We start from the raw sequence: 18,606 nt of genomic DNA on the forward strand, positions 1-18,606 counted from the left end.
GCTGTCAAAATGCACTTGAGAAAATCCACTCTCACCTCCTGAAGTGGAGGGGAGCCCCTGGGAGGAAGACGTGACACTCCACAGCACAGCCATGGAGGACCCTTCCCTCATCTCCGCTCCGGCGCACACACCGCCCCCCCCCCAGCCCCGGCGCGCGCCTTTCAGCTCCTCTTCCACAAACCTCGCTGCCTTTCCGTACAAAGCATCGGGTGGTGTCGTCGAAGTGTCTTTGTTAAGGTTTCTGGAGGCCAAACAGTGGTGGAGGAATAAGAAGGGTAGGGGAAAATCCAAGGACATTCACGAAGGAGGTGTAGGGAATGTATTTATTAAAAACCTTATAGCGAACGAATTCTCCAAATGTAGATCTTTATTTGTTTGTCAAGACTTAGGATGCCCCACCTTTTCTCCAAGGAGCTCAAGGTGGCAAGACACACTCCCCCCATTTAACCTCACAACAACCTTGTGAGAGATGGCAACTGGCCCAAGGTCATCCAGCAGGACAGCGTCCTTTTCTAAGTGCTCACAGACCCACTATTGAATTACCTGTTCTAGGACCTTTCCTGGTATTAGTCGTTACCTAGTTCTTCTCCACCCCCCCTTTTGGAAGATGGGGACAACATTTGCTCACCTGCAGTCTCTAGGGACCTCCCTTCTCCAAGAATTCTCAAAGATTAGGCTCTGAGATCACACCTGCAAGTTCCTTTGGTACTCTTACCCTTGGGTGCACCTCATCAGGCCCTGGAGATCTGAATTCATTTAAAGTAGTTAGGTGTTCCCTTATCACCTCCTTTCTTATATTGGGCAGCAGCTCCCTCCTTACATCATTTATTTTGTCATCACCAGGCTGGGCATTGCTTTCCTTTAGGGTGAAGACATGTACATACATAAAGGTAAAGGGACCCCTGACCATTAGGTCCAGTTGCGGACAACTCTGGGGTTGTGGCGCTCATCTTGCTTTATTAGCTGAGGGAGCCGGCATGACTAAGCCACTTCTGGCGAACCAGAGCAGCGCACGGAAATGCCGTTTATCTTCCCGCCGGAGTGGTACCTATTTATCTACTTGCACTTTGACGTGCTTTCAAACTGCTAGGTTGGCAGGAGCAGGGACCGAGGAACAGGAGCTCACCCTGTCATGGGGATTCGAACCGCCGACCTTCTGATTGGCAAGCCCTAGGCTCTGTGGTTTAACCCACAGCACCACCTGCGTCCCCCATACATATACCCACCTATATTCTCGTACTTCAGGGTACTCCAGGTACCATGAGGTGTTGAGTGCCAATGGCACCAGCTTCCCTTGCCCCTCATCAGGGAAGGTTAGGCAAGGGGCAAAGCAAGAGCTGCTACAGTGAGGGAGAAGCAGCTGAGGGCACTTTTACAACTGCAGTTGCAGTTTTGAGCACTCCTGAGGATTCTGGAAGGGCTGCAAGGTTTCAGAAATGACGGGAGAAGTGCTGCGATGCATTTTTTAGTGACCAGCGCTAGGCTCAGGATACAACTTATAGGGCCAAATTCAACTGAGTGGTCCCACTGGAGGAAGAGCAGCTATCACAACAGGGCTCCCCCCATCTCTGTCATCAAAATGGCTCAGGTGTGTGTCTCAGGAAGAGCGCCGCAACAGCACACAAGGGAGGAGAGGGGAGATTGTTCTGGGGGCCAAGCAGAAATGCCTGCTATGGCAGATTCCTGCCACTGAAAGCAAAAAGTGGACAAAACATACAAAATCAAAATTCTCACTCTGTAGCAGACCTGGTTAGAGCTAGGGAAGCCCATGGTGCTTCTTTGTCATTTGGGACTACTGTGCATACAATGTGAAGTACAGGTTGCATTTTTTGTCATTTAATAAATTAGAAATAGTATTAGTCTAGACCAGTGAACAGTAGATTCCACCTTCCTTTGCTTTCTGTTAGTAAAACAGGCCTTGACTGACAGTTTCTGTCAAGAAGCTGTGGATGATTTTGGGCTATTTTAAATGTGCAGAACAAGCATATTGATGGTATCCCCGTACGATTGAATCACTACAGGCTGCAGGTTTCCCCATGTTAAAAAACCCCAGGGTTGGCTGAACCATTAAGCAAAATAAGCATGTGCTTAGGGCATCAAGGGAAGGGGGGCACCACTGAAATTTTCCATTGCCAGATTCTTAACATTCATGGTCAGAAATTGCTTAGCTGAGCGTTACTTTTCTGAGCTGAAGTATATTAAAATCCCAAGAGAACAACTATGCAACAAGGCAGGCTGGATGCTGTATCTCTACTAAGCATAGAAGCAGATGTGTTACGTAAGGTTAGTTTTCAGGATTTGATTAAAGACTTTGCATTACAAAAAGTAGGGGAATTATTTTCAAGTATAAATAAAGTGGAAGTATACGAAAATAAACATTATTTTTCATCTTACTGTAGATTTTGTTTCCTTTTGAAAAATAAAATTATATTTTACAGTTTATTATTGTATATATATATATATATATATATATAGGGGCACCCAAATCTTTCAAGTGCTTAGGGCCTCTAAAGGTCCAGCCCTGTTAAAAAAACAACACCACCAAACATCTCTGCTTGTGGAAAGCTAACATGGCAGAGAGAATAATTTAAGTTTAGCGTTTTTCCCTGTCTACATGTAGTGAATTTTTTGTTTTACATAACTGGTGCATTAAAACACACAATCCCCTTTGCATTCTAAAGCAGTGCCTTTCCGGAGGGATATCTTCCTCCATGTGCTATTTTTGCATGTTTGAATTGGATCTCAAGAGAGCCCAAAACTGCTCAGAATCTCTTCCCACAGAATTCTCCAGGGGCCAGGACATGATGCACTTCTTATTCTGGAGGCACTGGAAGCAATAGGCAAGTATTTCTAGATATGTGAACCAATGAATACAGCCTAAAGTAGAAGGGAAGCATGAAAATCTGTGGTGGAGACATGCTTTGCACCCATCAGAGTACTCCAGACTCACACTTCTGACCTGCTTTTAGTGATGTATTTAGCCCCCAAAATGCCTTTAGTCTCAGAGACTTTACATGTCTGGTGCTAAACAAGTGCTGAAAATATTCCACAGTAGAGCATGATGTTCTAGCTAGTTTGTGTTCCCCAGGGTGCTTTTGTGCTTGGACACCAGTGTAGATGTTCCAGCCGTAGGGACCAGATAGTTCAGATATCAAAGCCAAAGCATACTTTATGCCCCCTTCCTTTTGTCTGGACTGTCTTTTGCCTTTTAGGGGATCTGGGTTAGTTTCCCAGTGTTCAGAGCTGTTGGAAAGAAGCAGGAGGGAGCCAGGTTTAATTGCTACTTGAGGAATTATTGTGCGCGGAACTAATGCATAAATGCACAAGCCTGGAGGTTAGTGAGGGATACCATTTAGAGCAGCCTTCACTAACCTGCCGCCCTCCAGATGTTTTGGGACTGCAGCTCACATCACTGGTATGCTGGCTGAGGCTGATAGGTGTCGCCACCTGAAACATCTGGAGGGCAGCAGGTTGACGAAGTCTAATTTAGAAGGGTGCGTGTCTGACGCCTCTTCCGTCTCACTTCAGACTGCCTGTGATTGCTTGTCAAGAGTGTTTCTCTGGCAAGGAAATGGATTTAGCAGTTGTGCTTGAGTGGGTCAAACCAAACAAATGACCCGAAAAAGCGGCAGTCTGACCTCTGCTGATAGCATTGCTAGAGCTATCAGGAAGTATTAAAAAAATAACCGCAGCATTATTACCATTTTATGCAAGGCTGGGTCTTCTGATCTTTGTGAGCATGACTGGGCGTCACCTGCATATTGATGCCACTGTGCTTCCAAGCTCCAGAAACCCTTCCTTCCCCAGCAGATTCATGGAGATGTTAAAGAGAGCAGGGGACATGCTGGTGACGGACTCCTGTAGCATCCTGCAAGCCAAAGGCCACTGAGTAGAACGGAAATTCCCCAGCACCACCTTTGGGAACATACTTTTCAGGAAGGCCTAGAGGCACCACGAAAACAGCACAAAGAGATCCAGGAGAATCAGCAAGGTCATCCTCCCCTGTCCATTCCTCAGCATTCACCATGGCAACCAAGGCAGTCAGCTCCAGAAATGAATTTAGCATGAGTAAGTCCTGTTTTAAAAGGGAAGTAGGAATGCTTTCTCTTTTAAGCTTTGCAGGTTTAGACACCCCCTCGGGTAGCTTCAGAAGGGGATTAGAAAACTCCACGGAGGATAAGGCTGTCCATCTGCTTCCAGTATTGGAGGCAGTATACTCATGAATACCTGGGAATCTCAAGTGAGAAGAATGCTATGGCTTGCTGGCATGCTTCCCACAGGCATCTGGCTGGCCACTGAGAGAACAGGATGCTGGACTCTTCATATGTTCTTAGGGCCTTCCTGTGGTGAATCTACCACATCATGGGCTCTGATTCCTCAGAGAATTCTTTGGGAGGAATTCAGCACCGCTGTTCTGACCCACCCCAAGAGTAGTTGTTGAGCTTTTTTAGGCAAAGTTACTGAGGAAAAAAATTGCTGTTTTTCAGCTATTTTTTTAAGGGGAATCGGCAAAGATGATACTGCCGGCATGACTTGCAATATGATCTGGATTTTCCTGGTTTCCTCCCAGACACTTCTTCCAACTGCACTATTCCAGGTATGTCCAGGAAATTCCAGACATATGACAACCCTACCCATGCCCCGTTTTGCGGGGTTCTCATTACCCTCCCCAGAGCAGATTTGGGGGAAGGCACAGGAGTACATAAGGAAAACGGGCGCGCGCGGGGGGGGGGGAGCCCCACTGCACTAGCTTCTGCTAGCCCACTGGGTTTGTTGAATCCGGCCCTTTAACTTCCATCTCTTGTGATAGGCCTCAAGTACTTCTGAATTCTAACCCAGCTATAGATGCTGATTTCCCCATAGTTTACTTTTTCCACAGCTTTCACAACAAAAACTGCAAAATGTGATGGCAGCCACCAGTTTAGATCACTTTAAAGAAGCTTTGACAAATTCATGGAGAACAAACCTACCAATGGTTTGCAGTCATGATGGCTGCATACTACTAGGGACTCAGCTATACAGCCTCAAATAAAACGTTTTAAGTGTGTTGTAAAGTGCATTATACAAATGCAACACTAGATGGCAATAGTGAGTTATGGCAAATGCAATATCTTTTTCAAAACTTTTTTTAAAAATCATTTTTGCAGCGTTTTTTATATGCGTCTAGATTTCACCTAGGATCACAGGTACTATGCTTCTGAATACCAGTCACTGGGGAGCAACAGAAGCCAAGGCCTACTGCTCCTTTGATCTGCCTCTGAGTTTCCTGGAGGTATCCGATTGGCCACTGTGGGATGCTGGATCCAGTGTAGCATATTGGTTAGAGCGTTGGACTAGGATCTAAAATTTACCAGGCAAACTTAGGCCTGTCACAATCTCTCAGCCTAACCTACCTCATAGGGTTCTTGTATGTTGCCTTGAGCTCCTTGGAGGAAAGGAGGCCTACAATTATATTAAGGGCATAAATAAGCCTTTGGTCTGATCTAGCAGGGCTCTTCTTATGTGAAATTGGTCTCCTACAGAATTTCAGCTCCTTATAGTTTAAATCTGGGTCATTTTGGGCAGATCTTCAGGAATATGCATATAGAACTGTGAACATTTTGACACTACTTGGAAAAGAAGGACAGTAAGTACCTGTGAGGCATAGCAGATTTCCAAAACTCCCCTTTGAAGCTTTGTAGAATAAATGGCTCCCTGGGGATGATACAAGCAGTGGTGCTCTCAGTTAATTTTAGACCATTAAAATGGGAGGAGGGTGCTTGTCTTTAGATGGTAATGTGTGTTACTTCAACAAACTGAATCAGGTGGACAAAAACTGAATCAGCAACCCTCTTTGACCTAATTTTTTTTTTTAAGTATTTGAAATTCAAAACCATTACAATAAATGGGAGGAAAACTTTATTTTTAGGTGACTATAAAATGAAGAAAATAAAACTAATGCTATGGAAGAAATAGCAGTAGGAATGATATTTTAAATGGCTCAAACACCTTTTTTCCCCTCTGGTTGTTTTATGAAAAGGTCAAGTATTTGAAAAATCGTCTTGGTGAGGAGTTATTTTCTGATTTTATAAGAAAGGCCTATTTGGTTGATAAAATATGAACTGTTTGAAAGATTTATAGGTGTCAGAAATCCTGCCTAACTTTTTATATTTAGAACAGCCGCACTGTGATATTTTAAAAACTGGTATTTACTCATGTAATCATTTGCTTTTTATGTGGGACATGAACTGGGCATGTGACTACTGCGCTTGATACAAAGAGAGGTATGGGCAGAACAAAATGCTCAAATTGCACCATTTTTAAAACAGCAGTCCTGTAGGACAACAGCAAAGCAACCATCACCTGTGTTTACAGGATACCCCCTTTATACCTTAGACAATAGCCTGCGTAATAGTTATGAGTTAGCCCATTTTCTGCTTAGGTTGTTGAAGTTGCAAACTCTTTGCCATTAAAGGCAGAAAACAGATAAAAGTTCAAAACTTTTGCTAGTTGCCCTAGTGCAAGACATCTACTTTTTTTTAAATAGACTTTTCACAGTTTTGAAAGTGATGGAGACATGTGTTGAAAAGTGTGATTATCAGGAAGACATGTAAACACCCAGAAAGAAACTTAAGAATGAATGCTCCTTGTCATATAACCGCCCCACAAACAAATGAGAACAAATACTCATTAAAGACCGCACATAGTCTTGCCACCACATTAGCTTTGCGCAAATAAATCAGGAGGAATGCTCAATAAATAGATCATCTAGAGACGCCCCTAGTGTGTTTTGCAGATGAATCATATCCTGGATTTGAAGATTCTGATGGGCTGCTGATCTAAGCAATGAAAACACAGAATATTGGTCCTAAACCCTCATTGGTCACTTTGACAGGATGAGATCTTGTTATGGCTTTACCTTGTGGAAGTACTGATTCTGTGGCAGATGACTAATTTTCTCATCCTGTGGCTCCACTAAGATGTCAACTCAACAAAGGGTTTGCTTTTTGCATGTAGCAATGGAGCATATCTCGTGTCCATCAATTCCACACAGGTACCATCACTCTGTGAACGCAAAAACTGCAAGTCAAAGAGAAGTAGCCCCTGTGCAAAGACCTGAATATCCATGTATCTAATTTAAATATATTTACCTCCAGCTTTGTCGTCTCTGCTCCAATGGAATTGCGCTGCTGCTACTTCTTTTACCACACACACACACACACACACACACACACACAACTATCCCCAGCTGTTTCCTGCTATGACTTGTGCCAACTGCTCAGCTGCTCTTGGAAAAGGAAGGAGAAGTAGGCTATTGCCAGGCTGGTCAACTGGGAACTTGTGAGGGAAACTTTAGATCTTACCCAGAAAGCAGATGGGAGGAAGCACTTCCTCTTCGTACGCTTCCTGTGTATTGTCTAAAGTGGGAACTTGCGCATCTACCCTGCGATGATGCATAATTTCTGCAGGTATAGATCCTGCATATTGCTGGGGCAGCGCATGATCTGTGAGTTTTGGCTTTGCCTAGAAACCATAAGGAGTTACCTCCCCCCCCCCCATCTCTGTAATATTTTGAAGCCATTCTAGCTGTGTCAGAGCTTTCTCCTTTGGCAAGAGTTGGCTTTTCTTTTTTGGGACTACTTTTCCTACTTTCCTGGTCAAACTGACTAGTTATTATGCTGGGGGGTTTTCTGCCTCTCTCCATAGCACATGCCATACCTTGCCTTGAGTTTGTTCACATGCTTGAACTTTCTGCAGTTACAGTATTTATACCTTTTTGCTGAGTTGGGCATAGGGAGCCCTCCTGGTAGTTCCTCTGCATTCAGAGGCTTGATGCGTAGCGGCACAGGAGAGGGCATTCTCTGTGGTGGCTCCTAAGCTATGGAACTCCATCCTTACAGTGGTGTGCCTCTCACCTTCATTATACAGCTTTTGGAAGATGCATCTTGTTGTTCTGGCTTTTGACACTTGAAGTGAATGTTTTTAGGAGCCCCCTTATTTTTACAGTTGTAAGCTATATTAAATTGTTTTTAATATATTGTTTTAATGCTATAACCCACCCTGGAATGCAGAGCGGGTTATAGCAGGCATGCCAACTCTATGGGACCAAGGTGTTTTCACCCCCCTCAATATCTGTTGGGAGGGGACTGAGCCCCCTCAATGTTGAGGGGGCAGGGGAGGCTGAGCGTGGAGCTGAGCATGGCACAGCTTCAGTGGCTGGCTCCTCCTGAGTACAAGGAAGGAGGAGCCGCTGGCCCTTTGAGCCTCACTGCTTCGGGCTCTGCCCTCAGCCTCCTCCCAATGATGTAATGACGCATGCGCATCATGTGTTGTGCACATGACATCACACATGTGCACCACACACCAGGGCCCCTCAATCTGAGGTGGAAGTTGGCACCTCTGGTGGGTATTAAATGAATAAATAATACTTGACCTCTGATGTTGGCACATTTGCAGGGAAGGGCCACAGGTCAGTGGCAAAACATCTATTTTGAATGCAGAGGTTGAATCACTGCCTTCTGCAGGCAGGGCTGGAAAAGACCCCTTTCTAAATTGCCAGAGATGTGCTACCTCTCAGTGCAGAGCTGATCTGAGCAAGGCAGGCCAGCGATCCAACTTTGTAGTTGACAGCTTCCAAAGTTGTGTAGGATGATGGGGGATAGATGCAGATGACATTTTGTTGTCTTCCAAATGATGCCAGTTGCTGCATCATTAGCCATCTCTTGATAATCTTAGCTGTGAACACCCTAGTTTTTGTGAAGGCTTTAAAGGTGCTCCACCATAGCATCTTGATTTCACCTACTTCTCTCAAAGGCTTGTGAGTTTTATACAACTGATTACATGGAAAATGGATGGAAGACACGTGTTTTTGGTTCAAATAAAAGGAGAGGAGGGGAAAAAGTACGGACACAGGCAGCACTGGTTCCAGCAATTTACTGCAGAATATCTGAACCAGATGCTGTTAAACCATAATTCCAAGCAATTTGCCAGAATTATGTATCTACTTTAATCTTTTGAGTCAAAGTTAGGCTATGCATGGTTTGCATTACTTGTATATATAAACAAAACTGTGATGCGATTACAGCTAATATGAGACAGATAATGATAAACAGGCATGATTTCACTAACTGCTGTCCTAGCTGGGGGAAAATTGCAGCTTTCTTTGCTAACTGGGGATAGTCTATCATAAAAGAGTCTTCAAAATGTGGCTGCCCAAATGAAGACATTTCCAACAATTTCATTATTCATAACTATGCAGAAGCAATGTGGAGATTCAGCAGACTTTTGTCCCAGTTTTTAGTGACAACAAAGGCTGGCCCTTTAGAGGTCAGGCTATAGCAATTAGATCTGCCTTCCCCAACGTTAGTGCCCTCCAGGTTTTGTTGAACTCTCAGCTCCCATCAGGCCCAACCAGCATGGCCAATGGTCTGGCATGATAGGAGTTGTGGTCTAACAATATCTGAAGGGCACCAGGTTGGAGAAGGGTGACTTAGATGTAACGACATGGGGAGAATGTATTTGCATGAATTGATCAGTGGTGTGGAACCTGTGGTCCCACAGATGTTGCTAGACTACACTTTCCATCACCACAGGCCATTGACCATATTGTCTGGATCTGATGGGAGTTGGAGTCCAACAACATCTGGAAGACAACACCATAAACAGACCCCTAATAGATCCACAATAGACAAAAAAGAAGAAGAAGTTGCTCATGGGAATCCTATTATGTAAGGTACCATTTTAGCAAATTATGAGCTGTTGAGTCTGGCATATGCTGAGAAACAAAAATTCACCTTGGAACAACGGAGTAGGGAAACAGATGACTGCTGACCATATGAAGATGATAGCCATGGAAACATCTGCTGCATGGCAGCCGTACCCATCTGGAGAGGCCTATAGAATCTGTCACATGAGAAATCAAGGATGAAGACAAATGTGGCATTTTTAGAGCAGTGAGGACCCCAGTTTTATTCAGTCCAAGCATATATTTTCTCTCCAAGGTCAAGCTCCGAAGCAGAAGCCGGCTGTGCATGAGGCTCTTGTGATGATCTCCCCCTCCCAATTCCTGGAGCAGTTTTACACTTAAAAAAATAAAATGAATACTTGTTTACTAGTTACATGAGTTTTAAATAATGAACTTGTTCATTGCTTGATTAAATCTCGATGGTTTGGATATGAGAAACAATGAATTGAAAGAAATTGCTTCCTTTTATATACAGTGGTACCTCGGTTTATGAACTTAATCCGTTCTAGAAGTCCGTTCTCAAACCGAAATTGTTCTTAAACTGAGGCACGCTTTCCCTAATGAGGCCTCCTGCCGCTGGTGCCTTTCCATCGTTCGGCTTCCGGTCTTGGACTGAGGTAAACTTCACAAACCAGGACACTACTTCTGGTTTTGTGGAGTTCGTAAACCGAATACAGTGTTACCTCGGGTTACAGACACTTCAGGTCACAGACGCTTCAGGTTACAGATTCCACTAACCCAGAAATAATACCTCGGGTTAAGAACTTTGCTTCAGGATGAGAACAGAAATTGTTTTGGCGGTGTGGCGGCAGTGGGAGGCCCCATTAGCTAAAGTGGTGCTTCAGGTTAAGAACAGTTTCAGGTTAAGAACGGACCTCCAGAATGAATTAAGTTCATTCTGTAGTTCATAAACAGGGCTGTTCTTAAACCAAGGTACCACTGTAAATAGTGACTACATGTGTTACAGTCGGCATTGGCTTAGAAAAGACATTCCCCCTGGATGAGAGAGAATGCTTTTTCTAACATGACACCTGATACTCAAGGTTGTCTTTTTTTTTAAAAAAAAAGATTATCTTTTTTTAGTAGATGCAGAGGTTTTTAAATTATGACTGAATTATATGCAGCCCATTACTAAAATGCAGAATGATGTGCTTAAATGTTGGTGTAGTGTAGTGCTTAAAAAAATATCAGAGCTGGACAGAATGCTTGAAGCATGTGGGGAGGACAAGACTGATGGCTCAGTGTCAAATTGCTGTTATGCATGTCTGTCATTTCAGTTGCAAAGCACAGAGGAAATTGGGAGGAAGCTGAGCTTGCACTATTGCTGAACAATTCATGGTAAGATCTGTTCTGATATTCCATTAATCTCCCCACCCATTTCCCATTTCTGGGTTTCCAAGTAGTTGCAGAGTGTGGCACTGCTTAGTTTATTGTATAGCAAGAAGCTACAGCTAATTGCCTCTCCATACAGTTCTATCCACAATACTATATGTATTTAAGCAGATGCCATTTTGTTAGTGGTTATCTATTTCCACGCAGGGTGTCATAATTATATTTAACGTTATAGAACTCGCTAACACAAGAGAGTCTTACTGTCTGACCGTTTTAAAATAGAAATTCTAGCTATCTACCTGTACATCTGTGCAACTGCTTGCATTCAAATAGCATCGCAGCAAATTCAAATGTATGATTATCTAGATATTTTCCAGGTTGTTTGAACCGGAATGATGCCATTTCTGCTTATCTAAGGCCATTCATCTAAACTGAATTGTACTGTACTGTAGTTCTGGTTGCTATTCTATGTATATTCCTTACCACCTGCCCACAAAGCCTCCCACAAAATATAATTGTAATTTTGCTCACTGAAATGGGATCTCAGTTTAGCAAATAGCATATGCCACTGCATCAATATTGTTTCACACCTCTCCAATCTCTGAGCAGTGCAAGATTCCAGGGGTTCAAGATGCTTACTCAGAGTTTGGTTTCCTCAGAATGAAGAACAGCAGAGACTGTGGTGTCTTTAGGATATATGGCTTATTTACACATACCATATATACAACCTGAGCCTTTAGTGGAGGGGCTCACAGCATTAACACCCCAAGACGGTCTTGCTTCTCCCATAGCCACAGCCTTGGATTCCAACAGAAATCAGGCACAGCTGTCTCCCAGCTGCCCAGTCTGCTTCCAGCTTCCAGCTCACATCCCTCGACTCTGGCCTCTGTCTTTGTAACTACCAGCCAGTTGATGGAAGGGGGCCCACCCATTTGCGCTCTGGCACAGAGCCACTTCCTTTGTTACTTTAACGAGCCACACTAAAGCCATTATCAAGAAACTTGTCTGGCTGTTCCAGCAATTGGATACTTGTTGGATCCAGGAATTAGATGGGACTTAGACATACCACTCCCAAACTCACAACAATATATTTGAATACATGGTTTCCATCAGTGGCGGGGGGCGGAGAGCAGGCGGGGGCATGGCTGGTGCCCCCCAGGGGGATGATGTGAGCCGGGGGGCGTGGCGCGCATCCCTAGGGCATGGCACGCTGCCCGCGAGGGTGTGGCGTGCCGCCCACAGGGGTATGGTGCGCGTTCTGGGGGTGTGACACGCCGCCTGTGGGGGCGGGGCGCCCGGGGGTGCATGCCGCAATGACACCCTACCGGAATAATGGTGACAGGGGCAGTCCGCTTCCTCTGCACCCCTGTTCCTCTGCCATTGGTTTCCATATATTTTGTAAAACCTTTTTCTTTTGTGTGGTTAGAGATTAAAGCATAGTTTCCACAAATAAACTGACACTATTGACACGAAGTACTGTAGTAGTTTCTGCTTCTGTCCAAAGACTTGTTCCAGTGTTAATATGGGAACGGATCATACTGTGTGTCAGTGGCTCATAGGATCGGCCTGTAAGATATGCAGTTTGCTCAGTGCACTGCGCTGCTAACAATGTAAACCATTATACTGCTGACATCAGGCACAAACTATTTTATTTTAATGCGGCCTTCTTTATTTTGGTGAGACTTAGGCAGGAGCCATGCTGGTTGTTGGAACCGATCCTTAGCAAACAGCCAGTTAAAACATTATTGAGGTCATAGATGGTAAAGAACTCCTAAGCCCCATCTGGTCCTTCTCTTTACTAGTTGCATAATGCTCCCTCTACAACATTCCCATGGGCTTTTCCCAGTCTAGCCAGAAATCACTTCATTCCCTTTGTTAGGCTGTTTTCCCGTCATCATTCTCTCTATTTCCAATCTCTGTTCAGGCTATGACTACTAAGGCTTATTTATGCAGCCCAAATGGTATTACCCACACATAGGAGGGAGATGTCAGCAGGCTTGGGGGAGGGGAGAGAACCTGAAGATTTGTACAGGATTACAAAAAAAAATCTTCAGGAAAAACCTCTTCTAAGTTCCCACCCCTAACTTTGAAACCAGTTCAATGAGAATAGAGTATGCTTGTTGCCTGTTGGAAGGGGGAGAGAGAAATGGAAAACTTGTGGAAGGAATGGAACAGAATGGAATATCCCTGAAAAGTGCCTGGATGGAAGGAACAGTGAACAGGAGCACTCTAGGCCGTAACATTTTAATGGTTGGCTTATTTTAATTGGAACTTCTTCTTTTTTTTGCTGTTGGTTCGTTTCTACTTGCGCTTGGCAGATCCCCAAGACCTAAGTGAGTCTGGGGAATCAGAGAAAAACAATTATATGCACAAAAACGGGGAACCTGCAAAATTATGTCCCTTCATCAAAGTTTCCCTTTGAAACCTAATTGCAGTTTGCTGCTATCGGGCCCATTCTCCAGTAATTCTACTGGATTTTCTTACCAACCCAGATAAGCACCCAAGACCAAGCCCAAAGCAGATATGTTAGTCATCAATGATTATCGGGGGGGGGGGGAATACTTATATGTCAACCAAAATAACTTTGTTGCCTTGTAAACAGCATACAAAGATGTAACTCTGGGTACGAACACTTCCTCCCCAGAGCCCTCCAGAATTTCAGGTGTGAAATTCTGCAATGGAAAGCCTTTTTTATTTGCTTAGGGTCTCTATATGTTTTTAGAATCCTTCTATTAAAATATCTTGCAAAATAACTCTCTACTTATTCTTCCAAATCATGGCAGGTGATAGGGAGGGGCGAAGGCAGGAAAGTCAGCAGAAAAAGAAAGTGGATTGGGAGTTTTCCTCCTCTCATAATAACAGAATGTGGGGTCATCCACCGATGCTGCATGTTGGAAGAAAACAAAAGAAAACCCTCCTTCACATAGTACATAGTATAGGATTTGCTCCCACTTGAATGGCTGTAAAAGATGAGGCGAATCCATGGGGGATAAAGCTATTAATGGCTACTTGCCACAATGGCTATGCTCTACCTCCACTTTTTGGGTGCTGTTTGCCTCCAAACGCCAGTTGCTGGGAATCACAAGTGGGTAGGGCGCTGTTGCACTCGCAGCTTGCTTGCCGACTTTCCACAGGCAACTGGCTAGAGAACAGGAGGCTGGACTTGACAAGTATTTGGCCTGATCCAGCAGAGCTCTTCTTGTGTTTATCTTCATGCTCACTCTCTCTCAACAGGCAAGGGAATTAGATGTTCATATCAAAATGTGGGTCTCCCTTGCTGCACAGTTCTGTTTACTTATTTTCTGCAATTTCTTCTTGTCGAGTGTTTCTGAAAAGGTGTGCTGGGTTACGGCTAACATCCTGGTATGACAAGAGCACTACGAGGGAAGAAATTTGCCCGCTAGCTTTTGGAAGGATTTAATGTCAATGAAAACACATTCTGCGTACAGATAGGTAATCCTTGGACAGTGTGTGGAATGTTGTGGCAGAACCGAAGGACCATTTGAACTGGTTTGGCGTTGAATATCATACATGCTTCAGGGCTGACAAATAAGCTATAATTCTGTTGAGGGTACCACTGAAACAACAAACCCCAAGAGTTCAGTTGGTCGGTGACAGCTGAAACCAGAGGCTTGAATTACAGTGGGCCTTGACAACAACTAAGAACAGTTATGGCATTATTTATTTTCCTGTAAAAATATGTTTTATGCCTTTGCTGTCAATGAGAAAATAACTTCAATTGGCCTTGTGCTTTTAAAATAGAGTCACATACTTGTATAAGTGTGTGTGTGTGTGCGTGTGCACACACACACACACACACACACACACATACACACATACATAACTCACACACTATATCCATGTGTGTGAATGTTTAAATACAGTGTTCAATGATACAAGGAGAAAAAGGGAACAAAGAAAGCTGCATTATTGTCTGCAAGCAGACACAGTTCAGCCACATTGTATAAGCTAAGACTTTAAAAAGTTTTGAAGTGCAGATCCAGAAAGTCTCATGAAGTTTACACTTCCCTTTGTCCCATAATTTATTTATTTATTACATTTATATACAAGGAGCTCAGAGTGGTGTAGATGGTTCTCCTCCTTCCCATTTCATTCTCACAACAACCCTGTGAGGTAGGTCAGGCTAAGAGATGGTGACTGGCCCAGGGTCACCCAGTGAACTTCATGGCTAAGTGGGGATTCGAACCCTGGTCTCCCAGATTTCTATTTCCATTTCCATGATTTCTAGGCACAGGTCTGAGAAGTTTTTCTTTTGTTCCACAGCTTTCTCCAGGAAAACCCACCATTTACTGCTGAATTGGAACAAACATCAATCTGCAGAAAACCCAGCTGACATTTGTTCCAATTCAGCAGTAAATAGCAGGTTTTCCTGGGGAAAGTGGTGGGACAAAAAATAAACCTCTGGGATCTGTGCCTAGAAATCATGGTACAAATGGGAATGTGGATGAGCCCAAAGATAGAAAGTGAAAAGAGGGTGGCAGCGAGAGAGAGAAAAGATCATGCCCCGTTAACATTCTTTTGGTTTTTCCAGAATGCCCGCTTTTGACTCGGACCCAATCATTTTTTATCACCAGCATGCAGCATCCATTACGCGCAAGGGAAAAAGCCCCAGGAGAAAGGATGGGTGACCTTCATGCAGAATTTTCTTTCCTTACTTGGATCTCTCCTACTATATACCAAAAGGATGGCTGCAAAGGGGGATATTTCTCAAGCATCCAGCCTGCAGCCTGGTTTGCAGATCAGTGAAGCTTATCCACATTCCCCTTTCCTCCGCTGTTACCAGACACAGTCCATGCATTAACGCTCTGTGTCTGAGCACCTTTTCTTTTTTTGCTCCATGGAATCCCTCTGTTTAAAGCTCAGTCTGAGCAAACAGCTATCTGTGGAAACCCTGACTTGACCTTTGCTCCGACTGAGTGCTAAAGAGTGGGTTTTCACAGGGTAAGCTCAGGGCAATGCTCAGACATGGAGCTTTAAATTATGGACCTGTGCCTGGAAAGAGTGGGGCAGAAGGTAAGAGTGGATAAGCTCAGCATTTCCATTGCTTTGCCTACCAAAGTTCCCATTTGACCATGGGGGCGGCGGCAGGGAGCAGCTTCCCCCCCAGGTCAAGTAAAACAATAGAAATATTTAACGTAACTGACTAATCACACTGGTTCTGCCCCCCCTAACAAAAGTCCTGCCCCCCCAACAAAAATCCTGGCTACGCCCATGCATTTGACCCTATTCACAGTGAGCAGAATGTTGGCCCCTCCATTTGAGCCAAACATCTCTTTAGGGAGGGAGGGAGGGAGTCTAACTTCCACAGCTGTCATGGATTCCTGCAGTGGGCTACAGGAATATTATTATATTATTATCTGATCCAATAGTAGCTGAAAGAGCACAACTTGATTCTCTGGGATAAAATGCTAGCTCACTAGGAGAGAGATTAAATCTTGGAACACCTCTGGAAAATTGTATTGATTTACAGGGTATTTTAAAATGATTTCTACTCAAATTAGCAAAAATGTATGGAAGTTGTAATAGTAATTTTTAGGAGGCAGCAGAGTCAGATATATCCGGTTGGACTCTGCATTTATTATTTTTATATAGAAAAGAATAGACATCACAATCCAGCCTTTTAAATGTAAGTAATATTAGTGGGAGCTTTAAACATATGTACTGTACATGCTTAACTTCTTCCAGTGAAATCAGTGGTGCTTGGGTTGTATGGGTCCCTGGGTAGGTATGGGAATTCTACAGGACACTTTTCCCTTTCATTTGCTACAGAAATCAGATAAAGATTAAAAATTCATATGACCCAGTAGTGACGGATTTATCAGTTGCAGACAAGTTGTTAACAGTTTATCAATGGAAAAGCAAGACAGAGCAATAGTTAAAATATTTGGTATGTGACATCTCTTTTTCCAGATGAAATGTAGCACAATGAACATGTAAGGATCACTTATTTACTCCAGACGTCGTTCCTGAAGGTAGTGCATCTGTGGTAGGGCCACCACATTTTCTCAGCATACAGACTCAGCATCTTGACATTGGGAAAACATGGAACTCCTGTTAAGAACAAAGGAAGCTGCCATATACTTCTGAGTCACACCATTTGGTCCATCCAGTTCAGTACTGTCTACAATGAGGAGCAGTAGCTTTTCAGGGTTTTAGACAGCAGTCTTTCGATGCCCTATCTGAAGATGCCGGGATTGAACCTGGAAACCTGCAAAGCATGGGCTGTACCCCTGAGCTGTGGTCCTCTAGAGCAGGGGTAGCCAACCTTTTTATACCTACCACCCACTAATGCATTTTTCTTGATGTGAATTTTTTCCTTACTGCCCACCAGTGCTCGATGGAAGGAGGATTCCGCTTGTGCCCTAGAACCCCCTACCGCCCACCTAGAATCCTGAAACGCCCACTAGTGGGTAGTAGGGACCGGGTTGACAACTCCTGCTCTAGAGAGTGCTGTGTAGAATGCGGTTATGTGTCATGGCGGCACCTGCTGGAAATTCCTTGTGATGCACACACAGCGAGGAACCACACAAGTGCACCATACCAGACTCATTCTATAAACTACCTTTCCCCCTTCCTATTTTCAGACCATGTTTTCTCACCCATTTCCTTCCCTGGAGTGTACATCCATCCATGTTGGAAAAAAGGAGAGGAGAAAAAAGTAAGGATCACCTTTCGCAGGTGCACATAAATCACTGAGGATAAGCAGGGGGTGGGGAATATGCTAATTAATAAATATTGAGCATCTGTCACACCCCTGCCCACTTTGACCAGTGCAGCCAGTACCACAGTTCTCAGTCTGCAATCACCAGTGTTTCAGTGTGTGGCTGGCTGCAAAGATTTCCTAACCATCTCCAGGTTCTCTTTCTGGCTTTTGTAGGCAGGTACAATTCAAACATGGGACGCGGGTGGTGCTATGGGTTAAACCACAGAGCCTAGGACTTGCTGATCAGAAGGTAGGCAGTTTGAATCCCCGCGACGGGGTGAGCTCCCGTTGCTTGGTCCCTGCTCCTGCCAACCTAGCAGTTTGAAAGCACGTCAAAGTGCAAGTAGATAAATAGGTACTGCTCCAGCGGGAAGGTAAATGGCGTTTCCGTGCGCTGCTCTGGTTCGCCAGAAGCAGCTTAGTCATGCTGGCCACAGGACCCGGAAGCTGTATGCCGGCTGTATGCCGGATCCCTTGGCCAATAAAATGAGATGAGCGCCGCAACCCTAGAGTCAGGGGTCCCTTTACCTTTACCTTTTACAATTCAAACATTAAAACAACTTTGAAACTGGCATGATGTATGCATCTGTGTTAGCAGTGAATATGCTAAAGAGTAACAATCTCTTGAAATTATTCTTATTCTTGGGAGGAGGGTCTCAAAAATTTATTGACTGTATCCAGCACCTGGACCAGGGTAATTTTAACCAGCAGGGAAGCACCTGGAATGAAAAGCAATAAGGTTTTGCAGTGCTGCTAGTTTGCATTTGCTGATTTCTTGCATGCAGTGTTTGTATTAGTATACTTTTTGATGATTGCCAACCAGTTT

General features: G+C 44.1%; 1 long non-coding RNA gene across 1 annotated transcript in view; it reads left to right on the forward strand.

Annotated features, from left to right (window-relative positions):
• Positions 1-5,348: 5,348 nt before the first annotated feature.
• LOC309336471 overlaps positions 5,349-18,606 on the forward strand; it is a 54,936-nt gene continuing 41,678 nt past the window's right edge. Inside the window, exons 1-2 of the long non-coding RNA XR_014154041.1 lie at positions 5,349-5,626; positions 11,002-11,062. This is a non-coding gene — a long non-coding RNA (uncharacterized lncRNA). The remainder of the gene's footprint in view (positions 5,627-11,001; positions 11,063-18,606) is intronic.

Source organism: Podarcis erhardii (genome assembly GCF_964252035.2).
Source record: "Podarcis erhardii genome assembly, chromosome: 2".
Taxonomy (NCBI): domain Eukaryota; kingdom Metazoa; phylum Chordata; class Lepidosauria; order Squamata; family Lacertidae; genus Podarcis; species Podarcis erhardii.